Source organism: Aethina tumida, chromosome 5, assembly GCF_024364675.1.
Source record: "Aethina tumida isolate Nest 87 chromosome 5, icAetTumi1.1, whole genome shotgun sequence".
NCBI classification, from domain to species: Eukaryota; Metazoa; Arthropoda; class Insecta; order Coleoptera; family Nitidulidae; genus Aethina; species Aethina tumida.
This window is the reverse complement of record NC_065439.1, coordinates 26,433,091-26,450,291: the sequence shown is the minus strand read 5'-3', so window position 1 is coordinate 26,450,291 and position 17,201 is coordinate 26,433,091. Positions and strand designations below refer to the sequence as shown.

The window sequence follows — 17,201 nt, the reverse complement described above, 5'->3', positions numbered from 1 at the left end:
GGAAGATTAAGAAGTTTAGAAAGTTTAAGAGATCAGATATAATTGGTTGTACTGAAACTGTTTTCAAACATCAAATTTGATATTTTCAAGGTCTTTACTGCTGTATTTGAAATCATTTTGGCATTTTCAATTTAGATCACATTAAATAAAGTTTAATAGGAATATTATTATAACTAAATTAACTTTTAATATGTTGATGTACCAACTGTCATCATCATCTTCACACTTCTTCAATTGAAAGTCACAAACTTTTTCTCTAAACTGAATTGAGTTTAACACACTTATATGTTACAATGAAGATTTGAAGTTGAGAAGATTGAAAAATTTAGAAAATATAAAAGATCAAGTATAATTGGTTGAATTGCAACGATTTTCAAACACTAAATTTGATATTTTCAAGGTCTTTTATACGGTTATTTTATATTTAAATTAAATTTTAATATTTTGAAGTACTTACTATGTCATCATCTTCACATTTCTTCAACTTGAAGTTACCTTTTTGTTTAAACTCAACTGAATTTAACACATTTATATGTTACATTGAAGATTTGATATGAAAATTTAGGTCAGCTAGTTTTATATGAATATTACGAGGTGTTTGGAAATTATAAGAAGTCAAATATAATTGGTTGAACTGATTTTCAAACATCAAACTGATATTTTCAAGATTTTGCCATTTTTAGTTTAGATGACATTAATGTTTCACAGGATAATTATTATACCTAAATTATTTTAAAATATTTTGACATATTTGCTATGTCATCATCATTTTCACACATCTTCAACTGAAAGTCACAAACTTTTTGTATAAACTTAATTGAGCTTAACACACTTATATGTTACAATAAAGATTTTATATGGAAATATAAAGTAATTTATTCAAAGTCCCACAATTTTGATGGATCTCTTGAATATGACCCAGTTTCGTCCAACTTATTTCATCAATATTACCCCTTTTGCAATATATTGTACAATTGTTATTATATTATATAGCATAGCATAACATAACAAGTTTAATTAAAATATGCCATGAAATAACCTTCATAACTGCTAAGGTTGTTGCCAAAATTGTGCAAACACTATAAAATCCCCCATTTATTATGATCAAGTAAAATAATAAGATTATGCTGAACCGGTTGTTGAAAGTATTTATTGCAAAACTTGCACGTCCTAAAATAACAAAGATTATAAATTTAATTTAGTCGTGAGAAATCCATATCAAAGTCTCTTATCGCAACTCCAAAAACCCAAACAATAAATATTGATGAAGATTACTTTTAGGAAGTAATATCCTGAGTCATATTCCTTCTTCATCATTATGATATCTATGCTTATCTGTTTAATAATGATAAATTCAGTATTGACATCGAAGAAGTGTTGATTTTAGTAGATGAAATAGTAAGAGATCGAGTAGTGAATGATACGTGGATGATGATGGTACCAAAGAATCAAGTGTATGTGACTTAGACTTCTCTAACAAGCCTCGCAGTAAACACGAATCAGCCGGACAAGAGCGGGTTTGCGACCGTCGAATTTGGTCAAGGGGTGACCGAGGCCTTAACGACTCTGGTTCTGCGGCACCCGGGGGTCGACCTTCTCGACGACGAGCCATTCCAAGCACGTGCTTCGCGTCTTCCCACCGCGACATCAGTCTACCTCCGGCCGAATCAACAGGTAAACGCTGTTTTTTTCGCTGGTTGCTCGCGTGACTCCGCCGCAGATCGCCCGGTTCCGACGGCCACGGCATGCTAAGCGGGTTTGGCGCGTCCAAAGCTTCCTCGCGGGATCCCACCAGTGCTATACCACGAATAATCTGCGTTAGTGTGTTTTTTAAAGGAGTTTAACAAACCGTTTCTGCCTTTTCCCTGCTGCGTCCGTTCGCACGGTGATTTTCCACGTTGTGGGTGTGCTGGTTTTTTGGTGTGTTTTCTTGTGACCTGTGCGGTGTCGTCCGGTCGGACCCATCATCTCGGCTGCGTGCGTCAAACGTGCGACCAACCACCTGCGACGGCAACGGCAACAGCCACGAACCTTTTCCTTTGTGTACATGCATTAGTCGGGAGACGTAAATATCAAGGTATTTCGCTGATATCATCCGTACGACGCGAACGGGTTTACCAACCAAGTGATTCACTTTCTAGGTTTTCGATTTTTTTTTATGCGGTGTTACAATGCTTCATTTTCCGGTCCATGCAACTGTGAAGGGAATCGCTATTGTGTGTTTTCACTACATTACCATACATCTAATTAATTTTCAACATGATAAACGTGTACTGAAAGAAGCGGCCCGTGGCTGGATGGTACCGTAATATCATCGCAACCTGCGCAATTTTGACGGCGACGAATTTATGAAAAAATTACACGACCAACAGACTCGGCGAGGAATTCCAACCAGAACATGCCCCGAGTCTGCCGATGGTAACCTGATCTGTAACAGTATTCCGTGTCAAATGCAACTGCATCAGACGTTGGGTGCCAAGCAGGATATAGTACTGTTAATTTGCTAAAACGTGACAGAAATTTATATGTTGCACTTTTATAATGTTTACATCAGATACAAATATGAATGACGTAGAAATATGTTGTAAGCAATATTACTAAATCAAAGTTATATGTATTATAAATATCATTTTGAAAATAAACAGGAATAAAGTAAACATCCGAAAAAAAACAATGTAATTTAAGAATTTTGTTTTAATTGGTGGTTCCAAAAAGTGATGGTGGAGGGTAGTAAGGGATTCCCCTAAATATTATTATAACTATAAATAAGTAATATTACAAATAGTTTTATTTTTGAAAATGTCGTGTAGGTCTAAGAAATTGAATAAAGGTTAATTATTTCTGAATTTTAATCTCAAATAATATCATTTTCTTAAAATTTGGTGAATTTTTCACCGATTGTGGTGGTGTGGTAGTAAACCACAAAACTAGATATTATAAATATTATTACACTGAAACATTATAATATTATATTACATATTAAGAATGCTAAAGCTAAACACGATGAATAATGTTCAAATCAATTAAGTTAATTAAAATGCTATAACGTGTATGTATTTATATAATACATAGTTAATTAACAAGATAAAATTTAAAGTTAGCTTCCAGATTTATGCAACTATACGTTTAAGGTTAAAGATTAAATAAACGTATATTATACCTTGTATTAGTTGTATTAATTTAATAAAAATATATACAAAAAATAACGTAACACATATTGAGAAATATGTGGCAACTTATCAAAAATTTTCAAAAATAAAAAGTAATCATTTAAATTAAAAAAAAAAAAATCAAAATTAAGTTTAAAAAATTAAAAATATCAATTGGTTATATTAAAAATAATGAAATCGTTAATTTAAATTTATAAAATTCTAGAAATTAAGCCTAAAAATTTAAAAATAACTAATTAAAAATAAAAAATAATATTGTTAAATTATCCTATTTCAAAAATTTTAATTATCCAATTAGATTTAAAAATTGTTTATTCTATAAATTTAAATTATAAAATTTCAAAAATTAAGCTTATAAGTTTAAATTGGCTAATTAAATTAAAAAAAAAATTAAATGGTTAATTTAAATTTATAAAATTAAAAAAATTAAGCTAAAAACATTAAAAATATCTATTTATATTAAAAAAAATAATTTAAAATAAATAATTAAATTAAAACAAAAAAATAATATTGTTAAAGTTTATTGTAGAATGTTTATTTTATAAATTTAAATTATAAAATTTCAAAAATTACGCTTAAAACTTTGAAAATAACTCATTAAATTAAAAAAAAAGAAATCGTTAATTTAAATTTATAAAATTCAAAAAATTAAGCTTAAAATATTAAAAATATGCAATTATATTAAAAAAATAACAATAAAATTATTAAAATTCAAAAAATTCACCTTAAAAAATTAAAAATATCTAATTATATTAAAAAAATAATAATTTAAAATAACTAATTAATTTAAAACGAAAAAATAATATTGTTAATTTATAATATTTAAGAAATTTTAATTGTCTTTAATTAAAGTAACCAATTAAATTTAAAAAAGAACGTTTATACTATAAATTTAAATTATAAAATTTCAAAAATTACGCTTAAATCTTTGAAAATAGCTAAATAAATTAAAAAAATTAAATATCTAATTTAAATTTCTAATATTCAAAAAATTAAGCTTAAAAAATTAAAAACAACCAATTAAATTAATAAGAAAAACTAATATTGTTAATGTATAATATTTAAAATACTTTAATTTACTTTAATTAATTTACATTTATAAAATTTAATCTCTTCTAGCTTTGTGTATAATTTAATTTAATTCTAAACTAAATAATTTAGTTTCATTTATTTTTATGTTTGCTAATTATTATAATTTTAAATTAAAAAAAACCATTTATAAAAGATATTCATTATTTTTTTAATATTATTAATAAGATAATTCAATTTTTATGAAAAAACAAACAATTATAAAAAAGAAAACTTCTATACGATTTTCCCCTTATTGTCCTTAACACAAAAAATCAGTTCAGAAAACTCTCATTATGAAAATTCTATTCAGCCACAAACATTGCACTAAAATTGCTCTAATGAATGAATAAATGCTCCTTTGATGAATTGAGCGTCGTTTTTTTTTGAAATCGTAAAATTTCTGCATTTCCGCAAAGATTCTCTCCGGCAGCCGCAATAAACGTCGACAGAAAATTTATCCCGATATAATCCTCGAGCACCAATAATTCTCTTTGAGATGAATTTAGTGCAAACGTTTACTATCCGACATAATTCATATATATCGCATGCCCAACGTCTAACGTTGGTGTGGGTGGGACAGGATTTTTTGGCATTAAACATTATTCAGTCTCTCGGTCGTGTCGCTGCTGCATTTTATAAATAAGACTTGCCGTGTTTCATTATTATTCCGAATGGCTGGAGTGATATCACGCCTTATATTGTTGTGGCGTGTCGATGTGTCAGTTGGAAAAAATTCCGCGATTACGAACACAAACTGCATAGGCACGGGTTATCGGGTGAAAAAGGGCCATTGGATTAGGTCAGGTGTGTTTGTCGATAAGGACACCACAAATAGACCTTATCACCTACGTGGTAAAACGGTTCTTTAAACTGTGTTGGTATGATTGGAACCTGAGACATGTTTGAGGGCCATAAAGTCTAACTTTTTTAAAAATAGGGGGAATGGACTTGATACTCTGGTGCTTTGACCCTCCATTTGTCACTAATAAGTTTAAATTATTCGCCGAATCTTGATTGATACAATGAGTAGTTGACTTGCATTATTAATTTTCTAATTAAGTACATAAACCCTGGAAATTCCTTGTTGGAACTGGCAATTTGGGGTAGCATTATTCTCAGTCATATAAACACCTCAGAAATGCGGAGTGGTTGGCAGTTTTGTGGAATTTAATCACTGTTATCTCGTCCCTAAGTGGGAATGTACTCGACCCCAGAAAAGGTGCAGATTCTGGTGGATACACGCAGACAATATTATAAATCCCTTTTCTAGGATTCACTCTCATTAACCTAATGTTCCCTCTCAGCTCCTGATGGATGAAATTTTAATTGAAACGGGCAAAACATCTAACGAGGCGTAAAAAAACATTGTTTTAATTAAAAATCTTTTTCGACACTACAAGTAGGTTGTCAAATTTTATATTATTTACGTCTGGACAACATTTACAATTCCGCACACACAATAAAGAAGACCGCAGTCTGTGGATGTTAACCGTTGTATTTGTAGGTCCTAGACAAACAAATCAACAATCCCAGATTTAATATTCACCGAAACCGTATTGTGTTACATAATATCCTTGAAGCATTCATTACATTGGCTAGATTATTTATAGAATAACATAAAACACATCAGCTACGGATGCAACATTGGAAAGCTTAAAATTTTTAATCAATTACGAAGATGAAAACCTGTTATGTCGGCGTATTTGTTTATTGGTCACATGCATTGAAATTTAACGTCAAATAACAACATATTGTACACAGTGTCGGTACCACCGAATGTGCTCATGCGTCCATTACGTTATTTGGCAGCCTTGATTGTAAAACTGGTACGAAAATAAAATGGGCAAATAAACACAAAATAAATAGTGTAAACAAAAGCCGGACGATAATTTAATTTACACATGTGCGTGTTTTTTTTATATCGTGCTAATCGAACCGATGCTGGAAAGTTCCTGGTTTTGGGTTACGTTTACTCTACGAGGTTATAATTGATGTCAGGTTTTTAATTGCCGGCCCGAAATAAAAATACTGATGAATAATCATCGGGTTTTCGATCCTAGGAATTTCGGTGTGCCGGATTTGTGAATATTACTTGATCCGGCTGTTTCCCACGTGTACGTTAATGAGGATAGGTGAAAAAATATTCGAATCAGTACGTGAAAATTGTGCATAAATTGTGATTTGTGTGATTCGCAGCATAACACGTTTTCGATGTTAATATATCTGGTGATTAAAAATGATTGATGCTTACTTACCGATTAGTCAAAGTTCCGATGTATATAAATCTAAGTAGTATCTAATTTGTTTCTTTTTAGATTTTTAAGCATAATTTGATTAAATTAATATTAGTTGTGATCATTATTATAGCAACTTTTTAAAATGTTAAATATTCATTATAGTTCTTTCTTACATTATCATGATAGCTACTATATATTTATTTTATAAAATGTTACAAATATTTTTCTGATATAAGCTAAATGATATAAATATTTTGTATAGTATCCTATTTGTTTTATAATTTTGGCCCACTTTCGTAGCATAGACTATTTTCCAAATATATGTGAAGATTATATTTCCTCAAGCTTCTTCTTATTAAAATTTTTATATCAAATTTAGATATTGTCGTGATCTTTCATGGTTTTTATAGGGTTGATATCTGAAGACTGGGATAAGACAAAACCAATCTGTCACAATGTTGGTTTTGTGTTTGAGATCTTTTTCATGTTGAGACACATTTTTTAAGAACCTAATTCCTTAAATATGTAGAATCAATTTGTTGTTTAATATGTCTATCCACATAAATCAGCATAAGGAGGTCTATGCCAGAAGAATTAAAGCACCCCCAAAGGATAATTGAACCTCCACAATGTTTCGCTGTGGGTAGAACAAAGTTTTCGTGTATTTCTGTCTCTTTAATATGTTTACCATAAGGAAAACCATTATTTATAAATTAAAGTGAGTGTGATCCTAAGCTAGTCAAAATTGGACTTTCACATTTTTTGTAGAAACCAGTGTTTTGTTTTAAGTCATGGGTCAAACGAATCTCCATCCATGTTCTCACAGTCCTTGAACTAATTTCAGCAAGTCCCAATTCTTCAAGGCTCTAATTTCAGGTATTCTTTGACATTCAAATTATACAGTTCTTTCAAGTTTTTCGAACTCAGACTAATTTTTTCGAAGCTCTCAATTTCTCTAAATTTTTGATAAGGCAGGAAATGATTGTCTTATTTAACCACAAACTTTTAGTTGTCTCTTTTTGTCTCTCTTAGTCTTAATAATAATTATAATAAGCAAAAGGTTTCAAGTAAATAATCGAATTAAACTCACAGAGACCAATATGTATATTGATCATAAAAATTCATTAATTCTTTGTTATTTTACTAACCTGTATTAATTTTTTTCTCCATAACATTATAATTGTTATTAAATTGTTCGTCTATATAAACAATATGTTGAATAGAGTTTTCTAACACCTGTGTGTCACACATAAATTTCAAAATTTGTCAAGATTTTAACTCCGACATGAATTTTTTCAACAAATCAATTTTGGTTGTGACAATGTATGTGCTGTGAAAAACAAATTGCGTTATAAATAATCCTTGTTTAATTATTTGCAAATGACTTACACGTAATTTTCTGCTGTAAAGTACACATTAACAGTATTCATAAACTGTTACAAACCAATTCTGAGGAACAATAAAAATGAAAAGTTGTAGTTTAAACACGTGAGCCATGATAAAATTTATGCGATTTGTTTATCTAGTTTAAATCCTTGTATGAACGCCAATTGTGTGTGTATTTTTTTATTTGCTGAGTTGCTCAACGGGGTGCTTATCAAAAGAACAGCTAACAACAAATCTTTTTGCGTCAGATATATCGACACATCAATTGGCCGCCGGTTGAAAAATGGTTATTTCCATAAGCGATTTGTGTCAAATCGATATAATCGAATGTTAACCGAAGCCTCTATAATTTAGAAATCATTTCGCCAAACGCATTTCGTATTCCGTTTGGTTTCCACTGTAATTTTGACACAAACACAAAAAGTAAACGGTGGCAAAATCATTTTTTTTTTTCTTGATCGGTGACGTCTAGTAAATTGATTACTATATTTTACATCTAAATATTCACTTATCCTAAACAATTTTTTTGTCATGTTCATGTGTGATTGCTTAGTTTTGGAATTTGTTGAGGTGTGCGTGACGATAATGTGTTTTTGTCATTTTTTTAATGTAATATTCAGTAAAATAACACCTTCACAACCAAAACCTCCACATAATTTAGATTATCAATAATCTCTAACTTGTTTGTTAATATTAATAATAAACAACAAGAATTTATTTTGAAATACATTAATTTATTTAAATGAAACATTGGTGAAAAAATGTAAATAATAAATTGCACAAAATTAACACAAAAAATGTAACTTTGACACATACTTGTTAATTAAATGGTGTGAATCTAAAGTTAAATTATAAACTAAAGTTATTTAGAAGAACACAAACAATACGTAGACTCGAATAAAAAAAATATATAAAAAAACAATATAAAAGTAAGTACAAAGTAATATAATATGGAAAAAATGCTCTCCTAAGAGAGTAACTTTTAAACGAAAGTTGTTGACCTACTTCCAATTAGAGTTACATTACGATCATCTGGGGTGGCTGAGCTGTTTGTTGAAGTTGAAATTATTCTTTTATTTCCAGCCATAAATTCACAATAATGTCACAATGCATTATAAATGTGGTCGTTTGTTTACAGCTGGTAATTACAGCAAACGATAATTACAATCAATTTACACTATTATTAAAGTATAAACTTGTGTTTAAGTTATTTCTAGAGTCAATAATTGTGAATATTTTATTTAATTTGATTAAGTGTAATCCATTTAATGCTACGACATTCGTAAAGACAAACAAGATTTTAAATAATTGACATTAATTATCCTCATAAAGCACCAAGTAGTACTGCTCCTAAATTCCAAATTTATTAAAATTTTAAATGATTGAACTGATCAATCAATTTTCCTTGCACTGCATGGATTTATTTTTTCAATAATTTGAAGCAAAACTATTAAAAACTGATACTACAAATTTTAGGATTTATTTACATTTATATTAATAATGACAGCAGCCGACACATGTATGTGTATTTTAGTCGAGTGAAAAATGACCCTTTCTAGTCATCGTGTATTTTAATTTAATCCTTATCGTAATAAAACAGGATATTAATAGCTCGTTCTATTTTAATACCTGAAAATCTATTCTGAAGCTCGTTAAGAGCCTTTTTTTAAGTATTTGTTTTTAAACATATGGATTGTATCACGGCAACAACAGTTTATTAGCTTCATTCATCGCCCAACTAAATTTCCAATAATCAATACTTCAATGAACATTCCGCAGAACGATTTTCATTCATTTCACCCTGGCTTTTGTTGGCAGCTCATTAACATTAAAAACAATTAATCGAAAATCGAGAATTTTTGTAATACGCCGGTACAATGTATGTTAAGTGATTTATTAATTACAAATGTGCTTGGATCATACTCAACTAGGTTTGTAACATATTTTAGTAAAGCAATTTATGTGCTCTCTAATTTACAACAGCCCGTATCAATAAATTACTACACATTACCCATTTCATCTTGATAATCGGTCCAACTGGCAGTACCGCAGCTCTGAGTCACACTGCATATTGATATAGATTAATTAAATCACAAATATTAAAGGTGAAGTATCACAAATTGCTCTTATTTTCTTTAATTTAATTTTTAGTATGTACTTCATTCTATCTACTATATGTATAAACTTCATATGAACTTCTAAGTACCTCCTAAATATATTATGACTTTAATAAACACGTAAATTTTTCACTGAATTATTAGAAAATTTGTAGTTAATTTGGGCACTTTTTGGTAGGAGAAAATCTTATGGGTTCGCGTCACCGACATGCTGCGTGACATGTTTATACCAGTATATCTGTAGCTATACAGCTGACGTATAGAGCAGTGTATAAGGGAAATTGAATGGTTTCAGTTGAGCCTAAGAATTTCATTTTGTCTGACATCTATGTATGTGCCATTGAACTGCAATCATATAAATAAAATTGAAACTTTATATTTTTATAGTTAGCTATGAATTTGTTATGAAATAATAAAATTACAGTAATTTGGACGAATTAATAGATGTATTTTTTTATTACGTATTTGAAGGTAAATGCAAATTGATGAAACGCTGAATCTTGTCCTTTCCAGGAATCACCGAGATCAGTCTGATGCTGTTTTAACCGGTTTCGATGAGAACTAAATTGACAAAATTTTCAATGAAACATATGTTTTAGATTTGTTATGAATTTGTAATAACTTTCAATAGAAATCAAAATTTATATATGTTTCAATGAGTAGATTTTTAAATTAAATGACTAATTAGTGACCAATTAATGACAAATTGTAAACAACAAAAAAAGGAATTTTTGTCACAGGAAGTTCGTATGAAATGAGCAAAACACTCGAAAATTAAAAAAACATTTAAAATATATAATTAATTTTTATACGGCTAATTAACGACAAATTACAAATATGTGTATATAAAACATAAAAAAAATTTTTGTAACTAATTAGAGACTATGCCACAGTTAATTATAATTAATTTCATTTATAATGATTTTTTAAAGCTTAATTAATTTAAAAGATAGACATTTCTGGCTACTTATTTTATTTTTTCAACTAATAATACAGAATAAATTAAAAAAACCTAAATTATTGTTTGTCATTATATTGGACATATAATTTTATATTATTTATACTCACTATGAATTTTTATGACATGAATAGAATTTGTATTAAATATGATATTTCACAAAAATATTATTAAAGTATATTAATCATAGATAATATTGAGAGAGAGAGAGATAATTGAGAATTACTAATTATACCATTTTTAATGGATATTATATTTATTTTTTAAAAATATAAATAAAATATATCTAATATCAAATCATTGATTTCATAAACAACAAAATTAATTATCTCAAAGTTTACCAGAAATACTATTATTTCTTTTTTTTTTAACGTTTTTAACATTTAATTAATAAATTAATTAAAGTGCACAAAATTAAATCTAACCCTGTATAAAATTTGGGAGTATTAATATTGGTTTTGTATATGATGGTCTATGGTTAATGTGTATGCAAAAAATTAACTTCTCAGCATCAAAATTATTGGTTTTACAGACATTTTAGTTAGACCAACAAAATTTTTGAAAAAAAAAATATATTAAAAGAATATTGAATTTAGATATAGAACATGACATTAAACATTAACATTAATCATCCCTAAACTTCGAATAAGTTGGGTGAATCACCCTGTATAATATATTAATAATATACTAGTAATTTATTAATTTATAATTAAATAATAATATGATCTATCATTTATTACCATTTTTGTACTCAAAATAAAGTTTTCACTTTAAATAAAAAATTTGCACATATTTCTTGAGATGTCATGAATTTTTAATGAGTAATATTGATTTAACATACCGTAACTTGATTAGAAACTAAAATTTATATTTCATTTAATGATTAAGTATTTAATTAAATTTTAGAGACTCATTGAAGACAGATTATAAACCAAAAACACTTTAAATTTAAAAAAATTAAACGAGAGAATTTTTATACAAGTAATTAACTACTAATTATCGAAAAATACTAATATATTCATATAAACAAGCTAATTATAATTAATTTCATTCATAATGCTTTAATTAAATATTTTTTAATAAATTAATAATGATTAAATTGTTCCTTCATTAATTACAAAGGAAAATTCAATTTATTTTCACTTTTTTTTTATATATAGTCTGAAAATACAACAAAAATTAACTAATTTGTTAAACTTCTATAGTTAAATAAGTTATAGTTTAAATTAAAAAAAAATGTATGTCATATTTAAAAAAGGCTGATATTTTCAACACCACACAAAATCATGTCGTTACTCATTCTCCTGACGCATGACACTGTTATGACGATACGTAAAGCTAAAAAACCATTAATATTTTTATGTCGCCCAAAACCGAGAACACAATCCCTACGCAACGCTACCAGCACAATTTCGACCGCCACATGACCCGTTCGCTCCCCCGAAGACCGCGACAACATTGTCGCAACATCGTCCCAATTAAAAACGGCGTTCCGTGATCGCCCCGTAATTGGTCAATTAGCCAATCGACGTTGATTGCGCCCAATCTAGATGGCGAAACGACAATAATGGGTACGTGGGTGCGTTCTGACCGACGCACACGGCGACTGTGTCACTTTAATTGGGCGCCAAGATTCGCATCTTCGATGTGCATCCGCGGGAACGACGGACCCTGTTTCCCCTTCATAAATTCCCGTCTTTTGACGCGGTTACGGGTCTGGCTCTGTTTGTTTTAAGCCGATACATCTGTTCGCGTTTGTTTGGACACGGCGGACTAGATCGCGTGAATTGATTAACACCTGTTGGGGGGGTCTTAAATTATTCGTCGGTGTTTGTTGATTAGTCGGCACGCCGCATGTACGTAGGGGCTTTATCGGATTTTTTTGATAAAGCTATTACACGCAAGTAGGTGTGTGTATTATTTAGATAATAAATTGGAACGTGGTATTGTGGGAATGTTTCCAAATATTCTTGTTATAGACGTTCAAGTTAAAAGGTGATAAAGAATACAATAAATATTTGAATATTGATTGCAAAATATTGCTTCATATTTCTACGACATGTATGCAATTTACAATGAGTGTTTATCTTGAGAAAATATTTATTTTCACAAACGTCACGACTGATTTTCCTATTTTCTCTTTTAAAGAGACAGTTAATTATAATCTTGACATTATTTACACCTTAAAACAAATTTTTAATATATTGACACCTATATTTTATGTTGAAAATGGCGATAATGCATTAGTTTAGTCTCCTATAAATGTTATGGTCCATATCTTTAATGCTGTCTCAGGTACAATAACGACTCTTAGAGGTGGTAATGGTAATTTTACATCTTTACGTGATATAAAATAAGATGTTAATTTATGTATTAAATCTGATTATATAAAATGATATTGTCGTTTGACCTAACAAACTGATTTATACACAAATTAAATCAAAAACCCAAAATTCATTAAACATTTTATACATATAAGATTTTAAAATCAGAAAGATGGACAGGAGCCTTAGAATCTCAAATAATACTCTTAATTTCTTATAAATTTTACTTCTTGTGGGAGAAGATGGTGATAAGATACAGTATTTTAGTAGCAGGAACAAAGAATAAAATGATATCAGAATATCAAATATTGAAACTTCCTTTTAATTTATTTTACTTCCTGTGATAGAAGATGGAGGTATGATAGCAGGAACATAGAATAAAATGAGACTCAGAATATCAATACATTATTCTTATTTCTTATATATTTTGCTTTCTCTGGTAGAAGATGGAGTTAAGATACAGTTTTTTGGAAACAAATAATAAAATGAGCATCAGAATATCAAAGAATGAAATACGATACAGTATTTTAGTAGCAGGAACATAGAATAAAATGAGCATATCAAATAATTAAAGAAATATCATTTTTATTTATTATATATTTTACTTCCTGTAATAGAAGATGAATGCATGATATAGTATTTTATCAGCAGGAACAAGGAATAAAATGAGACTCAGAATATCAAAACTTTTATTACTTATATATTTTAATTCCTGTGGCAGAAGATGGAGATAAGATACAGTATTTTAGTAGCAGGAACAAATAATAAAATGAGTATCAGAATATCAAAGAATGAAACTTTCCTTTTAATTTATTACATATTTTACTTCCTGTAATAGAAAATAGAGATATGATGAGGTACTTTAGTAGCAGGAACATAGAATAAAATAAACCTGAGAATATCAAAGAAAGAAACTTTCCTCTTAATTTATTATATATTTTGCTTCCTGTGGTAGAAGATAAAGATATGATACAATATTTTAGTAGCAGGAACATAGAATAAAATGAGTCGCATAATGTCACAATAATTATTTTAACTTCTTATATATTTTATTACTTGATGATGGAGGTATGATGCAGTATTTTAATAGCAGGAACATAAAATAAAATGAGACTCAGGATATCAAAATATTACTTTTACTTTTTATATATTTTACTTCCTATGATAGAAGATGGAGATAACATAAGATACAGTATTTTAGTAGCAGGAACAACGAATAAAATGAGCATCAGAATATTAACTCATAAACTTTGTTAATTTATGTATTTCACTTCTTGTAGTAGAAGAAGGAGACATGATATAGTATTTTAGCACATAGAATAAAATGTGCCTCACAATATTAAAAAGTAGGACATTTCTTATAAATTTTAGTTCCTGTGATAAAAGATGAAGTCAAGATACAAGATTGTAGTATCAAAAATACAGAATAAAATCAGTCTCAGTATATTGTATATTTTACTTCCTGTAATAGAAGATAGAGATACGATACACTATTCCAGTAACAGGAACAAAGAGTAAAATGTATGACTGGAAAATTTATTACATTAAAAGCAATGATAATAATGTTGAGATAGTTTCATTTTATGATACTTTGAATAAACTTGGATTATTCCATTTTTATTATTATATCTACTTTTTGTATAAAATTATGAATATTTTAACCTATTTTCAATTTTCAATTTAATTGTAACTTGGTGCAGAATTTTTTTAAATAAAATATGGATATTTTGAATACGTTATTTACCATGTACAAAATATTTTACTAAGTTTACAATAAAAATTAATTTAATTATTTGTAGTAAGTTAAGAAAGTTTAATTATATTCCGACTCTTTTTTGTAATGAAGAAGATAATACTAAATTAGAAATTTATTAATGTCAATTAAGAAACCTTTTGCCATATATACTGATTTATTACATTATAAAATACGAAGATTTCGAAAGAAAATGAAGTATTCATAAAACCTACCTCGGAAATTAGTCACATTTGATCACACGGTATAAACATATGTGAAAACAAATTGTTTACTTAATAAACGATAACAATTTTACGGTATTGTTGCTTGTCTGGTAGATATACAAAGTGAATCATATGCATGAAGTTATATCAAGTATGATAACTACATCAAATTAATCGGTAAAAGCTTTGTCTACATAACTGAATTACTGAATTATACAGTATAATCAATTAAGTCTTATCCACTTTAGCTCATTCAAAAATTTCCAGCCAAACTCAAAGCAATTCCCCAGTGATCCGCGGCGTTGTTACCACACATCCCCCCATAATTCATCCGAATTTATACACCGTCGAAAATTATACGTGTTCGGAAATTAGGCAGCCGAACGATTGACATAATGAACGGCCTCCACTCTCACTCACGGTAGAAATAGAAACAAAACGAGTCGATGACCGACACCGGCGGATATCGAAACGTGCGGTGTCGTTTTTGAGTCGTGCTATTGAGGCCCACCGCCCACCGTTAATGTCGGGATGATTAGCGAGTGATCTGGAGTACGGCGACCAAAACTCGGCGTGGATATCGTTTATTGTGATTTATGTTTCTCGATTTTGTCGACGTACCCGTATGGGACGTTTGTTTTTTGATGGATGTGGGTTACGCCTCTCCAGCCGGTAATTATTAATCGATAGTAGATTAATACACTACCGCAACCACGCTATTTTGTTTTTAATGGAATATGCTGGTGTAATTAATTAATAATAATAATTAATAGTTTAGTTTTTAGTTTTTCAGGATTGGAAATATAAAAAAGAACGGTTTATGTTAAGGTTTCCTGAATGCGTATTAAATGATTTATGATGGTCTTTTAATAATAACATCAACATTATAAAAGGTTCAAGTTCCTTTATTCATTAAAATGATGGTTTTAATAATATTATAGTTATTAGATCTGCTGTTAACTTTATTAAAAGTTCACTAGAAGCTCAAGTTGCTAATATGCACAGGGAAACTATATCTTTATTCTACATTTATTTTAAAAACAAAGCAAATAAGTAAATCGGTTTAATGTAGGAAATTCAAATTATTCACTTCTGTTTAGAATAAATCTATCTATCTATCTATCAAGTTGTAAACCTAATACACATTTTTTTGCAAACTAATAGACCATAAAATACTCATTTCACGATTAGTTGCACACTAAATATATTTTAAACATTGCCAACATTGTATTGAATAAGTTGTTACAAACATGTGGTATTTAAATGACTGATTTATGTTAAAAGCACCAGTCTCATATATTATAATAATGAGCCGTTCCCTAAGTACGTAGTTTTAGTAATAACGTCATTATTAACCCCGAAAAATCCATAACTGTTAAATTTAAAAGCATTTCATTTAGGAGTTCGAGAAACATGTCAGATTTTAAAAACCATTTCATTGAGCCACTCAAAACACATGTCGGCCTCTAGACGGCGTGTAAATAAAAAGTGAAAAAAATCGATTTAAAATTTAAATTTAAAATTATTTACATCATGTGGGAGGAGGTACATTGTAGGGAATTTTTATTTAAAAATAACTGCATACATATTATTTGAATACTAAAATTAATCCGACTAAAAATAAGAATCACGTTCGTTTTTAAATTCTGTAAAATGTCATCGGCACGTTTTTCACAATGCATATTTAAGAAGCTGCAGTAAAATATTAAAATGTTATGGAAATGAAAGTGTTACGAGGTGTTTCTTAAGTATGTTTATAATTATTTTATGTTTTATGATTTTTTGTTTTTTCTTCTTTTAATTCCATTATTAACGAAACCTTTTATTTTGTAGTACAACTTTGAAATTTACTAATTAATAATTAATTTTAAAACAAAATGCAAATACTTTCGAAATATTCCATTATTCTATTTAAAATGAGACAAAAACATTATAGATTTTATTAAGGGAGAGGCATTATTGTAACATACATATTTTTA

At 28.6% G+C, this 17,201-nt stretch overlaps 1 protein-coding gene across 7 annotated transcripts in view; it reads left to right on the top strand.

The window, feature by feature from the left end:
* LOC109602114 (polypyrimidine tract-binding protein 2) overlaps positions 1–17,201 on the top strand; it is a 319,967-nt gene that overhangs the window by 55,360 nt on the left and 247,406 nt on the right. For 3 of the 7 annotated variants that reach the window (XM_049967106.1, XM_049967098.1, XM_049967097.1), the window contains exon 1: positions 1,668–2,077. The exons of 3 other annotated variants lie outside the window; for them this stretch is intronic. The gene's annotated coding sequence lies outside the window, so the exon portion shown is untranslated. Of the gene's footprint in view, positions 1–1,667; positions 2,078–17,201 lie in introns of those variants that run through there. One more of the 7 variants, XM_049967104.1, reaches the window with a different exon arrangement.